The sequence below is a fragment of the Balaenoptera borealis genome (assembly GCF_965194805.1).
Source record: "Balaenoptera borealis genome assembly, chromosome: 7".
Classification (NCBI taxonomy): domain Eukaryota; kingdom Metazoa; phylum Chordata; class Mammalia; order Artiodactyla; family Balaenopteridae; genus Balaenoptera; species Balaenoptera borealis.
Genome location: NC_138864.1, coordinates 82,773,650 through 82,789,313, shown reverse-complemented (window position 1 = coordinate 82,789,313; position 15,664 = coordinate 82,773,650). Strand labels below are relative to the sequence as shown.

Here is a 15,664-nt window from a genome sequence, read left to right as displayed (position 1 = left end):
ACAAGGCTTCATCCTGAAGGATAGAACAAATACTTTTAGCATGAATAAAACACAAACATTTATTTCAATCTTCACCTAATTGTTTCATTATGTGTTTATAATAAAAATGGGGAGTGCACCCGGATTAAAAAATAAGTTTAATTTGGTCTCTTTCCCGATAAAATCAATATCCTAACATTCTTATTTTTTTTCATCCAATGGTGAATGGGCTGAAATTCACTTGACACCAGAGGTACAAGCTTTGGAGGATAAGATTTATGAGTTGATTGAAAAGCATAAACATTCCAGAAAAGATTTTTCAATCACATTTTGAGCCTTGGGGTTATCACATTGGATTTCTGCCACATATATGTGATAATCTACTTTCCTATGAACTTTGTTTTCTTACATTCAAGGTGTTGGAGTTGGTAAGAAATTAACATGAATTCTCACGTTCAGCTTTTATTCTTCTAGTCTGATTCCAGGGACACTGAGAACATGTAGAGCTACATGAAGTTATGGATTTCATTGATGGTTATAACAGCAAGATCATGTTTATCTACTAGAGTAGAATATGAGCTGGGCAGCTGCTTCATTTACAGTCATTTCTGTCTACAGTCAAATGGGCAGTTTTCTCAGCAGGGCACCGTGGTGGGATTTGAAGGCAGTTTCCTGGCCTATCTTTACTCTCTAAGGGATGCAGGGGACCTGAGTGGGCAGTAGGGAGGTATGGACTAGAGGAAAAGGTTCAAAAGGGGGAGCCGGGTCTCTGTGGACCATCTTGACAAGCCTGCCTTGGACAAGCCTAGCTGGCACAAAACTAATCATCTAGATACTTCTAAATGTGTTCACTCTTCCGTGCGTTTTACACCTGAAAAGCACTGAACCAAGAGAGGGCATTCATCACTCTTAATCTTTAAGGTTTGAAGCCTGCTGGGTGTCATTTATGAAGGAAGATCTAAATAATATGATTAATCGAAGCACAAAGTGTGTAAAAAGGCACCTTGTTATCTGATTACTCTACATTCTGGAAAGCTTTTGAATGTGAGTTGAACATTTTGTCATTTACATTGTTCTATTGGCTTTCACAGTTCTTTCTTACTCTCAGGATACTGTAGATAATGTGGCTGCAACACCAACATGCCATAGAAGAAAATTAGAATTTTAGAAAAGCTGATGGAAGTAGGTAATATATAATATGCAAGGTATCGCTCCTTTCTTTGAGAGTCAATGTTCCACATTTTGAAATGACTCCCTATTTATCAGGACAATTTTTTTTCCATCTTTTTGGCTGAGCCATAACACAGATTTGCAAATCTAGGTGTAGCTACCAACCCCATTCCCTTCCTCCATCCTCTTATCTTTCCAAAAGAGAAGGGTAATTTTTTTTTTTTTTTTTTAATATGTGAAAGACAAGTTTATTTGCCTCCAAAGGACTCAGGTAATTTAGAGAAATTTAAAATACAGTTAGTTGGTAGGGGGAATCATCCCTAATCAGCAGCTGCCGAATAATCAAGCCTAACTACCCAGTTGGGCCTCAGAACACTGTTAACCTGTCTTTCCATAAGAAAGAAACGACTACAGTTTTAATTATAATTTGGGGTTATCCATGTAGTCTGACCTTCTCCCTCACAACCCTTATTCCATGGAATATTGACACTACCAGTTGAAAAGGAAAATATTTCCTTGAGATTAATAAAAAAACAAAAGGGTGGTAGACTATAATAAGAGAAGGGTAATTAATCTAATTTCCCAGATGGACAGCATGGTAGATGGAGCTTACTACTAACTCCTGGCGTGCAGGGAAGTAGTTAATTTGACTCTTAAGAAGACAACAAATTGCTTTCAGTTCATCCATCACTCATAAAAATATATGGTACACTCATGTTCAGAGCTCTGTGCTCAGCCGTCATTGTTCGTGAAGTGATGACCTCACAGGTGTGAGAGGAAAGATATAAGGAGCTCAGGGGTGTTCTGTACTTGCAGTAAGAGGAAACACTTGAAAAATCTAACATAGGCCCCCAAATAGGGAAGTCAATATCTAGGGTGCCTTGAGGAATACCAAATAAGATCCTGCCTGCAGGACCCTTTGATCCAATTGAAGAACAAATCTGCATATGAAAACTGCAAGAAAATAAGAGCACTGAATTGTGTGGGAGAGACTACACATGGAATAGGGCCATACAATAGGTCCCAAATATTGCACAAAACGTATACTAGAATATTATTCTTTATTTAGCTGAAATTCAAATTTAACTAGGCATCCTGTTTTTATTTCATTTTTTCTAAATCTGGCAACCCTACATAGGGAGAGAGGAAATGTGGAAGTAAGAGAGAGTGAAGACAGAGGATGGGGGCAGTCATCTGATCACTGCTCCCACTATCCAGGCTGTTTTGATAGTGATCTGATTCAACCTCTCATCCCTGTGTTGTCTCTGTTGCTCTTAAAGAAAACATAGCTTCCTCGTTAATGTTAAAGAGAGAGAGAATGGCTGGGATAAAAAAAAAAATACAACAATCACCTCTTCCTTTCCTAAACTTTTGCTCACAGGAATCTAAACATAGTCCTTCTCTCCACCGTTCACTAAGCTTTTAACCAGTCAAGAGCTTAATATAAGTTAAATGACCCCAGAAAAATCATAGAATGTGCACATTTTTTTAAGGCGGATAATTTTGGATCCTCAGATCCAGACAAAATACAGTCGGCTGATGTCAGGGCTCCAAAGGACAAGGGACCTGACTAGAGAAACTAGAGCCTCTACCCTGTGATGGAGTATTGCCTTAAAGGAGCCTGACTCTCTCCAGGTGCTGCCCCACATTAGACACTGATGGAGTCAGGACCCACCTGTGAAATGCAGATTTGTTTTATTAAAGAAGCCGTAGCGTTGAATTTCAATTTCCAGGTGTATGAGATTCTCTTCAGTGAATGAGACAGAGGGCAATTGATAAATAAAAAGTAAGGCAGCTCAGAAGTTCTTGCATTTTCATTGAGAATTATGCTTGTTAAAGTCAGGCAACTTGACAAAAAATGGAGGGCTAAATTTAGGTAGTCATGTGGATTCAGGAAGGGACAAAAATGTAACATATCCAAACATGAAGGAAAGTTGGTTCGGGAACTTCCCTGCCACTGTGATTATCCTAGGATAACCCATCACCTTGGTGAAACTGGTCATTGAGGATTTGATTAACAGAAATCGGACCTGCAATGCCTGCTCTTGGGGTTTAGTGATCCAGCTCCAAGAAGTGAAAGAAGCCCACCCTTTTCAGGACAGAAAAGTAATAATTTGTATACATATTGCTGGATCTTCCAATACTGGATCCTTTCATGATCTACCTGGTCCTGAAAGGAACACCTCTTTTTGCAAAAGGAGGATACCAAGTAGATCGGTGAGCAAACAAACACCTGAAATGGGTCCTGCCCAAGACACAGGTGAATTTGGTGTGTGTGGTGTGACTGTGAAGAATGGTGGCTGATTCTTTTTATAAATATAACTGAACATCATATTCTAAGTGAGCATCATGTACAGGAGAATAGTCCCTCAAGGTAGGTAATACATGACACTGATGTCACTGTTGATGAGAACACTTTTGGAATTCCTCTTTTGGAACTGCCTTAAGAATCGCTACCCTTTTTCTTGGATATACTTACAGCTGCTTTTCTCAAAGTGTGGTCTGGTCATTCAAAACAGAAACTTCAGGATGCTAGTTAAAGACTGCAGGATCCTGATCCCTTCCTCAGACAAACTGAATCAGAATTACTTAGGGTGGGGCTTTAATGTGTTATTTAATCAAGTTCCCCTGGATGATATTTAAGCATACACTAATGTTTCAGAATCACCTGGTAAATAGAAACATACATTTATTTTTTGAGAACGGATTTAAGAGTGGATGTTATTGTGGCAAACAGGTATAAGTTATTCAGAGCCAAATTCAGTAAATAGGGTGAGTGATCCGACTTGGAAACACATCTGAGACAAAAATGGGGCATGATCCTAAGATACTAAGATTTGCACTGTGACTTAATCTGAAGGTTCTTTAGAAGAGCATTCTCAGCACACTCTAGGCAATGGGAAATTGGTGGAATAAAAGCACAGCTTCCCAAGATGACTGATTGGAAAGGGACCACCCTCATGTAATATATGTTGAACTATTTCATGACTTTATAGTCACACCTCATATGTAATTATTGCCAGTACTGTGACTACTGAAGATGGTTTTTGTCCTGTCTAGCCCTGTCCATACAATGCACCCAACCCCGCTCAACAGTCCATCGTTTTTTGTATGTTCTTATTTTAAGATCCTAAACTTTCTTTTAATAAACTAAAGGTGGATCACAAGATGGTTGAAAGGGTAGGATCTACACTCAGACTGCCTGTCTTTGAGGCCAGATCAGTGTGTCCATAAGCAGGTTACTAATCTCTCTGTTACTCAGTTTCCTCATCTTTAAAATGGGGATGATAACAAAAATACCTGCTTCACTGAGTTGTTGTAATAACTAAGTGAGTAAATACATGCAACATGGTTGCAACAGTGCCTGGAGTACAGAGATATTCAATGAATATTAGCTATTACTGGTGCCCAGAGAGACCCTCCTGTGTAGAGAAGGAAGAGGTAGGTCCATTATTTTCTGTGCTCTTAAAGCTCCTTTTACTGATCTCTGCTGAAAAACTTGACATCTCACCATATTTTAAATCTTTACTGGGCTGGTTCTACTCTATTCTGTGAGTGTTTTGAAGCAGCCATTTTCCTCTTCATCATCATTGTATTCCTAGGATTTCACCTGATGTCAGGCACAGAGTGAATGCAGGCACCTCTTGTTATCTGAATCAAATCCATTCCTAAAAATGTGTTGGGCAGCAGAGTTTCAAATAGCAAGAGCCTATATATTCCATTATTTTAAATGGAAGAAAATAATAATTCATTCTTAGAGCATCCAAAAATATCAATGTCCCAGATATTACTAAAATTCTTTTAAATAATTATATAACAATCTGATAAGAATTTCTGCATAATATAAAATATTTAAACGCCAATTATGTAATTGTTTAACACTTCATGATGTAATTAATAGGTATGTTGATGTACAGTCCTCAGCTGAACAGAATAGGAATTTCATTATCCTTCTACACTGAGCATGTTCTATAATAAAAATAAACAATGAAATAATATTGTCAAAGATTTGAAAGATACTATCTAAATCAGGCCTGAATTGGTAGTGCCCCCAGGTACCTGGCCCAAACAAATACTGAGGAGCTAAACCCTCAGGGGAAAAGTGGGGGGAGTTATGGGTATAATGCGCAATGTTTAAACAGGAGGTGGAGCGGGAGGACTCTGAGGTATGAGAGGAGCCCCTCTTCCATCACCTAGCTTTCCTGCTACTCAACGTGGGATCTGGGGACCGGCAGCATTGGCATCACCTTGGAGCTCGTGAGAAATGCAGAATGTGCGTTTCGAAGGGGAGTCATATACACATTAAAGTTTGAGAAGCCGTCACGCATAGGAGAACTTGTGATAGCAGGTTTTTAACTGGGAGAATGATGTTGGCTAAAACCTTCTGTACATTGTTACAGCAAATATTCGGACAGTGATTGTTCTGAGAGCAAAGGGTGCCTGTACTCGTTAAATGTTTGCAGAATGAGACAAAGATCATGAATGAAGAGCCCCACTGTCAGTTCAATTGCTGTGTGACCCTGAATAGGTTATTAAACTTCTCGGCGTCTCATTTCCCTCGATTTTCAATAAAACTGGAGTTATAAAAATGTACTATTTTAATAAGGCTCTTTCAAAGATTAGGTGAGATAATGCATGTAAAAACCGGTAGGGCTTGGAACGTTGTGGTAATAGGCTAACATTTACTGAGTGGCTATTCTGTGCCAGGAACGGTCCTTAGGGTTTCACGTGTTGATCTCATTTAAGCCTCCAAACAAACCTATGAGGGAAGTGAGTGCGATTATTTTACACAAAGCCCTCAAATAACTAGCTTGAGGTCATAGATCTAGTAAGTGGCTTTGGACTCAGCACACATACCTTTAACTACAATACTGTGCTTCCCAGCTTCTCCAGAGCAGATGCCAATCAATGTTGATGGCTTCATTGGCTAGCAAAATTCTACGGACTGGTTTCAGACTGAATTATCTGAATTGTCCTTGATTTTTCTTTGCCAGGACTGAACACCTTAAAATCTCCTTAGACTTCTGTCAATGAGTTAACAAATGTGAACTTGGAATAAATTTGCCTAGATGTTGTGATATTTTGGGTCTCTCAATGATTTCCCTGTGATTTAGAATTAAATGTATTCCAAACTACCTGGTTTGTTTTTCAATTTACTCTTCTAATTTTAAGGAAAAATTCTCAGCATTTTGCAAAGCTTGAAAGAACAGTAGGGTGACAGCTGCATAGTGAGAGACAGGAAGCATAAGCCTTAAATGAGTTTGCTTTATAGTCAGATTATCATTGCCTAGATAAACACAAGTTCTTTTATATTTAACACAAAGGCATTTAAAGAATATTGTGAGTCCCCTGTAAACAAGGTTTCCAATTACTGAAAAAACTAAGCTTTTATAATCCCTCAGCAGCTGGTATGTGTTAAGTTTTTGCCTAATAGAAATAATTTAAAAACCCAATTTAGCAACCTCCTACACAGGGCAGCTAGACTGCTGGATTCTCTAAGATACAGATCAAGTGTAGGAGAAAAGGCTTTTGATGGGGGGATTTGTATTCGTGATACTGGGGCAATTTCATCCAGAAAAAAATAAATATGGATTATTCCCTTCTAATTAGAAATCAAAGATCTCTATTGAAAGGGAGAGAAAGAAAATGCAAGTACTGAAATTTACATTCTTGTGGTCAGATTGCATAGTATAGAATGAAAATTGAGTAAACTTGAAATCTCCGGTTTCTTTTCTTTAGTTTTCCTCATGGCATTACTTTAACCTTTCCAGGATTCTGATGGCGTGCTGATGAGGTGCATTCCTTCCTGTCTCGATTAGAGTGTATTATAAAAAATCTACTGGCCAGTCTTTCTGTAATAAACCTCTTTAAAGATTACCAATGGTTTTCCTAAGTTATGTAAGTACCCACAAGTCGGGCGCCTTAGTAACCTGCTATAAACATTCTGCTAACATGTAGATGCGCACAATATCAGGTTGCGTGCTCAGGACCAAGGCAGTTTCCATTCATTTGGTTTGTTTTCTGCCTTCTTCTCCTTTTTTTCTCATATTTTTCCAGGAATTATGATTTAAAAATCAGTGATAATATTAGAACAATTAAAAAGACTTTTCATAGACCAGTGGTTTTCAACTGGGAGGGGAGGTGTTTTTTATTCCCCAGGAGATATTTGGCCACGTCTGGAGACAGTTTTGATTGTCATGACTAGGGGGAGGGTGCCACTGACATTCAGCGGGTGGGAGTCCAGGGATGGTGGTAAACATCCTACAATACACAGGTCAGCACACCCAAAACGTCTATAATGCTGAGGTTGAGAAACCCTACTTTAGACTAAAAGGACTTTGAACTCTTGAGTATTCCCAAGGAAGATTAGTAAAAAACATTCTTTTAACTAAAATGCAAATAAGCAGCAAATACTTTAAAAACATAAAATAAAATGGAGTAAAAGGAAGGTAAGAGGTAATACTTGTTTTTGATAATACTGATAATTTATAAGAGCAGCTTTTAAGAAAAGACAGAAATACCTCCAACTACTCAGGGAAATAGCTCAGATAAATACAAAATTTAATAGACTAACAGCTCAATCAGATTAATAAGGGAACCAACCTCCCTCCCCCCTTGGAAAAATTATAAACAATCTAAAATATGAAAAACACTAAAGAAAAAAATTTAAGATATTATTCAAGAATATCAACCACGATATGCATACACGTGAACTAATCGATATATATACACTACCGAATGTAAAACAGTTAGCTAGTGGGAAGCAGCAGCATAGCACAGGGAGATCAGCTGGGTGCTTTGTGACCACCTAGAGGGGTGGGATAGGGAGGGTGGGAGGGAGACGCAAGAGGGAGGGGATATGGGGATATATGTATGCATATGACTGATTCACTTTGTTGTGCAACAGAAACTAACACAGTATTGTGAAGCAATTATACTCTAATAAAGATCTATTTAAAAATAAATAAATAAATAAATCCCTTACACCATGGGACTCCACACCACAGCATGTTGCTTTGAAACTATGCCCTGATCCCTGGGTTGGAAACAAAACTTCCACCACTCACGCTCCCAGTGTTAGAGAGTGCACCCCGGGGAGGTGAAGCATTGAATGGCTGTCTAGTACCTCAGTGATGTCCTGATTTCCCAGGTTTAGTTATATAAGCACCTATACAAAACAAGCATCATAAAAGAGGAAGGTGAATTGCCCAAATTCCTTATATTTGGATTTGAAAAGTACTGGAAGGGTAACTACACCCAGACACACATCCATACAAATACCCATGCCTTGCACATTCAGCCCTTTGCTCCTGGTTCTGGTTTTCTCCAGGTTCAGACCTACTGACCCTGACCCAGAACCCCACTGAGGGCACAGTCCAGGAGGAGCGGAGAAGGAGCCAACACTTAACAGGTGTCTTCAGTGTGTGTGCTTCAGTTCTCCCAACAGGTAAGTTATGTAGAGATTGGCGTTCCTAGTCCACAGATGAGAAGAAGAAAGCCCCTGTGACTACATCACCTGAAGATCACACAGCGGCGTGGAGCTGAATCCAAACCAACATCTGATTGACACCAGAGCCCATAATCTTCTCCTACACCAAGAGGAAGGGAAATTGTCCAGGGAACAAAAGAGATGGTGCACTCACAGAAAACACCGACTCTGCTGTAATAGGTGGGTTGATCTTCAGTTGTTAAACCCCTCAACCTGCCCATTCTGGAGACCTGGGTGGGCTGACTGTTACAGGAATACAGTAAGTCCCTTACATACGAACCTTCAAGTTGCGAACTCTCAAAAATGCGAACGTGCATCTGGTTCCAGCAAGGAACCAGAACCTGTGCCATCAGCGTCAGGCGTGAGTGAAACTGCAGCTTGCCCTTCGTCTCCAATTGCTGACGATCCTTCAGCTCTACCATCTCCCACCTCCTCTCCCTCCTCCAGTCAGTAACTCTTCTTGCCTGTTCACTTGATGCCAGCCCCTGTATGCCAGCTGTTGTACTGTACTACTGTACTTTTCAAGGTACTGTACTGTAAGACTAAAAATGTTTTATTTTTTGTTTGCTTGTTTTTTATGTTTTATTTGTGTGAAAAGTATTACAAACCTATTACAGTACAGTATATATAGCCGAGTGTGTTAGTTGGGTACCTAGGCTAACTTTGTTGGACTTACGAACAAATTGGACTTACGAATGTGCCCTCATTACGGAACTCGTTCGTATGTAGGGAACTTACTGGTATCTGTTCACCACATCTGATGGTCAACCTCCTTTTCTCCCCATGCCAGTGAATGGTACTACTCAGGGCATCACCCACCCAGTGCCCAAGCCAGAAATTGTCATCCCAGATTCCTTCCTCTTTCCCAACCCCACTGTCATTAAGTCCTGTCCATTGTATGTAATTTCTTAATTGCTCTTGAAATGCTCTCTCTTTTTCCTCATGTTCACTGCACTACATGGTCACCTGGACCACTGAAATTGTCTTTTTACAGGTCTCCCTGTCTGCAGTTTAATCATCTTCCAATTTATCTTTCACACTGAGGGCAGAAAATGCAGATCTCATTGTGTTACTCTCTGCTCCAAATTTTTCACTGCCATGTGGTCAAAACCACACAACTTAGTGGGGCCTTCCCAGACTATTCAACTTGAAAGTGGTGCCTCCTTTCTTTGGCATATCCCATATCTCTTCTCTGGTTTATTTTTTTCCACTACATTTATCATCATCTGAGATACTATATATTTTAATTGTGCGCTTTTTGCCAACTATATATTTTAATTGTGTGCTTTTTGCCAGTCTCTCCCATTCAAATAGAAACTACACAAGGGCAGAGATTTTTGTGTTTTGCTTGCTGCTGTATCTCCAGAGTCTAGAACAGAGCTGGTATATAGTAGGTGCTCAATAAATATTTATTGAGTGAATAAATGAATAGTATACAGAATCTTCCTTTCTTTAATTAGTAATCTTTTGATGTTCCAACTTCCTGCTTTTTTCTTTTTTTTTTTTTTTTTTTTTGCGAAAACTCCTATATATCCCGGCTCCTCCCTTACTTCTTCAGAGCAGTCCCTCAGAGCCATCTGAGAGGCTGTCTCCCGGGCTTAAGTCCTCAGTTTGTCTGCCAAATAAAAAATAATTCTCAACTTTTAGGCTGTGCATTTTTTTCAGTCGACAGTCCTTAGCACACACACTCTTGCTCCACCACATCCTCGTTCCCCAATTCTTTAAGTTCCTAATACAGAATGCCTTGTAGTTTCACACCTTGGTTGTTCATAGACTCTGGCCATTCTTTGGTTGTGATATTTCCTCTGCCTGGAATTCTAATACTTGCTCTCTAACCTGTCTATCCCCTAACCTGGCAAAATCTCACTGATCTTAAAACTAAGAGACAAGATGCTACTATGGTAGGAAAATCTCTCCTGGCCAACTCACACCAGTTTAGGTATGGTTTCCTAGGCTCTCTGTGAACTTTATAAAGGCCTCAGTTAGGGCCGTGATCTTATTAGGATTGGGATTGTTGGCCTTTACAACTTCAGGATGTGAGCTCCTTACGGAAAGGGCTCCTGTCTTTTCACCTCTGTTGTCCTAGCAACCAACAGCATATGTTATACAGAGCTCAGCTTCAGTGGAAGTGATACATTATTTGAAAGACAGCTCTGCTAATGGCCCTACATTCCCTTCCTGGGCTCACTGAAATTTCAAAAGGGGCCTGCATGGCAAGATAGGCAGTACTGCTGGCTCACACCTTGGTCCTTTATGCTTCTACACCATAGGACAAAACTTGCTCCCCTCCCAGTCTTCTGAATCTCCAAAGAGTGAAGAATGAAGCCCACAGGGAACAACGACTGGTAGTCAGTGATTCCGCTAATCAAGTTCCTGCACATTCTCGGGCCAAGGGGTGAACATGTGAACCAACATAAGCTGCTCAGATGCTCTGACCCTGGAATTTGCAAGTTGAGGAAAAACTATGAAGAGAAATGGTTAGAGCTGATTCACATGCATGGCAGAGCCTAACAGCAACAACAAAAATAATTGCTAATAGTCATTAAGAACTCACTATGTGCCAAGAATTGTTCTAAGCACTTTCTTTCTCTTTTTTTTTTTTTAAAGGGTGTTGAATTTTGTCAAACTTTTTGCATCAATTGAGATGATCATGTGTTTTATTTCTTCATTCTGTTAATGTGGTGCATTGCACTGATCGATTTTTTTAAAATTTATTTATTTATTTATTTATTTATGGCTGTGTTGGGTCTTCGTTTCTGTGCGAGGGCTTTCTCTAGTTGCGGTAAGCGGGGGCCACTCCTCATTGCGGTGCGTGGGCCTCTCACCATCGCGGCCTCTCTTGTTGCGGAGCACAGGCTCCAGACATGCAGGCTCAGTAGTTGTGGCTCACGGGCCCAGTTGCTCCACGGCATGTGGGACCTTCCCAGACTAGAGCTCAAACCCGTGTCCCCTGCATTGGCAGGCAGACTCTCAACCACTGTGCCACCAGGGAAGCCCTCTAAGCACTTTCTTGACGTATGTTGACCCATTCAATCCTCATGACTAGCCCATAGGTAAAATCTATCACACCCATTTCCAAAGGGCAAACTGAAGCACAGAGAAGCAGGGTATAAAAGCAGGCTATAATATCCCAGAGCCTGGGCCCCTAACCACACACTCTGCTGCTCAGAGGTGCAGCCATCCTATTTCCTGGATCCCTGGAGATGTCCTGATTCACAGATCCTTCCCAAAGCCCCTTGTTCAGCATTTTTTTTTTCTGTACAGAGACTTTCTTCATATCTTTCCAACCACTCTCCTCACTACTCCCTCTTCCCAATCTTTTTTTTTCCCCCTAAATTTAGCCAGATTTGGTTTCTGTTGCTCACAAAGAATCCTAAGAGATATTCCCATTAAATCCCAATCTCTAAGGCTGGAGCCAGGGTGGCTGTGAGGTTTACAAAGCTCCACAGGGGATTCTGACACATACATAGGAGTGGAAACCATGATTTGGGGCAGTAGTTTCCAAACATGGAAAGAATGAACAACTTCCTAGGACTTCTACATGGATTTTGATCCACTCTCACAGTAGCCTTCCAACCTAAAAGCCTAGCCATGGGCATTACTTTCCTCGGCAGCTGGTCCACATCATCTTCCCAGCAGCTCACTTTGACCCACTCTTCCTTGCTACGTCTTCTCTGGCACTGATTCCTTGGCTCCATGTGTTGACACCCAACACCCACCTCCGGCACTGCTTGTATGGACAACCCAGCTGGGTGTATTGCTCTGGCTGTGATCTCTTGGCTAGGGCTTGGTAGTCATCCTCTGGCATCCTGAAGCCACGGCTCCAGGAAAAATGACTTTCATTCCATCAAGCCAAAGCCCATGGAGGCCTCATTGGCCAGGCTGGCTGGCCGGCCTCTGACCAGGGCAGGAGAAGCAAATGTGATGGGTTCACCTGTCCCTCCTCCTGATACGTCCTACAGACAGGCACCTTATTTTGAAAAAATCCCATAAAGGAGAGTCAAAGTCTAGGATTTAATCATGGACAGTTATTTTATCTTAATATCTAATCTCACATCTCTCTTGCTTCAAAATACACTTTTTCCCTTCCTTTGGTCTTCAGTACAGATAAGAACCTGAGAATATTCTCCATAGGAGGTTTCCACTATTAGAAGCCATCTCTGTGCCACCTGATTGCCTGTTCTTCCTCACACTAAATAATCCTTGTCCTTTTAATCTTTTCCAATAGATCCTATTTTCCAAACCTTAATTCATCTTCATTATTCTCCTTGGAACTCTCTTTAAATTCTCCACGTACCTCTTAGGCTCAAAGAGCTTGAAGTACCCAAAAGAATCGAATCAAATCAAGGGAAAACTAATGCTACTGTTAAATTTCTAGCAGGAAAAAGATTGGGTGAGTACACTCATTTAATTCCTCATTCTTGTTAGCAAATTCCTTCCTTCAAAGCTTAATGGTATTTGGGTTAAGTGGTACTACATGTGCTTTGGAAAAGACAATGTCCATCATTCTCATTCTTCTCCCCAGAAGTTTTTTTATTTTCTCCCTCCTCCTAGAAATATAAGATTCAAATGTAAGTATTCAATGTAAGAATTCAAATTTATGTGCTCAAACTGATGGATCAAATTAAGCTACCTATAGAAAAAGGGGACAGAACTTAGGAGATGGTAGGAATTAAAGATTATCCAGCAAAATGTTCTCAATATTGTTTGCATTATAACCTTCCTTTTTTGCACGTGTTTTTCTTCCCTAATCATCTCTTCCCAGTGAAATTTCAATACTACAGATAGATTGTATACCTGTTTATGTTCTATATGTATATCTGTGCTTTATACATTGAAATAGTAAAATTTTTTTATGAGCCCCCTCAAGAACCAATCGCCCCTCCTTGGGCATAATACTGCCCCCATTGAGAACTCATTGTCTGGTGACATCTTCATGGCTTTCAGAATGCTTTTATATTTATTCTTCTACCAGGAGGGTGGACTATGTATCTTTGCCTCCTTTTCATAGATGAGAAAGCTGCAGTTCAGAGTGATAAATTAATTTTCTCCCAGTCCTACACACGGTTAGCAGAAGATTCAGGGTTGAAACCTAGTTTTCAGGTCCCATATTCATTTTGCTACATGGTAATGATGCCATAAAATCCAGAAGCCTGTTCTCTATTATTTAAAAAAATTACTTAATTTAGCATTTCCCCCAAACAATTCCCAACATGGTAATAAATAAGAGTAAAAGTGCCTTATTAATGTTTGTCCTTGCTTTCAAATTCTTTTTCTGACAAATTATTCCACATTAAAAATTCTTGAGCTTATGGTGTTTGCAGCAGCTCTGACACTGAGACACCCTCCTGCCTTTCATTTTTGTTCCCTGGGCCGGAGCATGCCCTGCCATTGCTCTTCTTGCACAAACGTTCTTTGTTTTTCTTCTTGACATTTTATTATGAAAATTTTCACACAGGCAGAAATATTGAAAGACTTTTACAGCAAACACCCAAATAGGCACCCCCTAGATTCTATAAGGTACTATATATACTTGCTCTATGGCATATCTATTTCTTCATCCCTCTATCCATCCACTAATCCAAATTTGTGGGGGGCTGTATTTCATAGTAAGTTACAGACATGGCACTCTTTCCCCCAGATGCTTCAGCAGGCAAATCATTAATCAGAATTCAGTAACATATAGACTTTTAACAGGAAGGTAACACCAGCTCTGTTCCTGAAATTAAAGAAAGTGAGCTTAGTTTGCATGTTCAGATGGTGATACCAAATAAAGAGATTCCACATACCTCTTCAATTTCCTGCTTATGGAGCACTGGGCCACCTCTTCTAACAGGCTACCATTTCTTGATGGGGAGGAAGTGGCCGTGAGAAAGCAGGTGAAAGAACACCTTTTTTTTTCTTTTTACAACTTCTTATTGTAACTTCCCTGGCTTCTTTCATCAATTTACATGTGTTAAATATGAAGGTCAAAATGTTCCTTATAATGGCTTGGGATCAAATTCATCCTACGTTACAGGTCTAAAATTCCCTTTCTGGCTAACATTTACACAAGTGCTTGGGAAGTGGTAGAAATTAAAGACCAATACTTCCCATAGATAAATGCCAAGCACTGTTCTGAGTGCTGTACATGTATTAACTCACTCTTCAAAGTTACTTCAAGTGCAAGAATAGGGGTCAGGAAACTTTTTCTGTCAAGGGTTAGATAGTAAATGCTTTGAGGACCATACAATTTGTCTCAAGTACTCCACATGGAAGCAAAAAAGCAGCCGTAGACAATACGTAAAGGAATGAGCATTGCTGTGTTCTAATAAAACCTTATTTACAAAAAAAGCTGGCAGACTATAGTTTGCCAATGGCTATGCTAGACTAACAAACATTAGAGTCCATTCTTAAAAATCGGTTTCAGGACATCTTATAGTTAGCTCAAAACTCTGAGCTTTTGCCAGTGCCTCAAAAGGCCTTTTTATTTAATGCTGGGTCAAATCATCTATTTGTGTTCATGCCCTTTTGTCTCTTACTGCACAGAAAGGAGAGAATCATTCATTTTTACTCTATGGCATACTGATGCCAACTTACAAAATCAAAATGAACTAAGACAGCAAATGGTTGAATTATATTGTTAAACGACGGAGAATACTGAAACCCTGAGGGATCTGATCTGTATCCTTGAATTGAAAAAGGTGCTGCTGGAGCGTCATTAAGCATGGCCTTTGAGAAGTCATGGAACTTGGAGGATCACAGCAGAGCAAAGGGACAACCAGAAAAGTGTAATTACAGACGTGGTAGAAATATCCCTGGAGATACAAGAACACTTCATCAAACGATCAATGCGTAATTACCTAGGAAGACACAAGGTGCTTGATGGCATCCAATATGCCTTTGTCGGGCTGTGCCAAGGCTATTTAATTTCCTCCCACAGTAGATGGGGAGATGACACTGGCCATGTAAATAAGGAGGAGGAAAGAGATACTATCGCGAAAGCAAAGCTTGCTATTCTGTCCAACAAGACAGGGAGATACGGTG

The 15,664-nt window shown here is 40.1% G+C and overlaps 1 protein-coding gene across 1 annotated transcript in view; it reads right to left on the bottom strand.

Moving 5' to 3' along the window:
* CHN2 (chimerin 2) overlaps window positions 1–15,664 on the bottom strand; it is a 326,161-nt gene that overhangs the window by 127,549 nt on the left and 182,948 nt on the right. The gene's annotated exons all lie outside the window — the stretch shown is intronic.